General features: G+C 35.9%; 1 pseudogene; it reads left to right on the top strand.

Annotated features, from left to right (window-relative positions):
• Positions 1-643, top strand: part of LOC137968211 (uncharacterized) — a 1,515-nt pseudogene extending 872 nt beyond the window's left edge.
• Positions 644-846: the final 203 nt, after the last annotated feature.

The following is an 846-nucleotide window of genomic DNA, read 5'->3' as shown; positions in this document are numbered from 1 at the left end:
CTGTTGGTCGACTTTTCTTCTTCAATATTAAATAGGATCATAGTCATCATCATCGATGGATCTCAAGTTGGACAGATGGGAGGAGAGACAGATAAATCTTCTTATCTGTTGCTGGAAAGATCATAAAGGATTATTCGGCAATGGTAAAACAACCAAAAAAGAGGTGTTTCAAAAAACTGCAACAAGTTTCAACTCAAAGTCACATCTCAGAGTATCTGCAGATCAGTGTGCAAGAAAGTGGGCTAACCTGGAAGCCAAACTCAAAGAAGTTACAGATCATAACAACAAAAGTGGAAGTAGCCACAAGAAGTGGAAGTACTACTCTGAGATGGCTGATTGCATTGGAATGAATGCAGCTGGAAGGCCTACCTATACCCTTGAATCCTCATAATGGAGGTGTGGAAAGTGATAGTTTTGCTGATGGTGATTACTCAACTGAAACACCCCAAAAGAAGACCCCCAGAGAAAGGCCAGCAAAGAAACTCAAAAGCAGGTCGTCTGCATCAGAGATGCTCACATTTCTCCAGGAATACCAAGAGGAAAAAGAAGAAGTGAAAACAAAAAAGTCAAGATGATGGAAGAAATGAATGAGGACAAAGAATTATTTTGAGCAAATTTACTTCAAGTGTTGAAAAACAAATGATATGGTTTCACTTTAATTTGTATTTTTTACACATTTATGTGATAATAAGTTAAATGTACATTTGCTGGACAATTATATTTACAACACTTACAGTTTGTGCAATGTACTTTGAACTTCTACTTCTTGGCCTTATTTCCATATAGGTAAATTAAGTTGAAATGTTTAATTTGCAAAATTTAATGTTCTTTACAGTAATATTACCC

Source organism: Montipora foliosa, chromosome 8 (genome assembly GCF_036669935.1).
Source record: "Montipora foliosa isolate CH-2021 chromosome 8, ASM3666993v2, whole genome shotgun sequence".
Lineage (NCBI taxonomy): Eukaryota > Metazoa > Cnidaria > Anthozoa > Scleractinia > Acroporidae > Montipora > Montipora foliosa.
The sequence above is the reverse complement of the archived record's forward strand: the minus strand, read 5'-3'. Positions and strand labels throughout refer to the sequence as shown.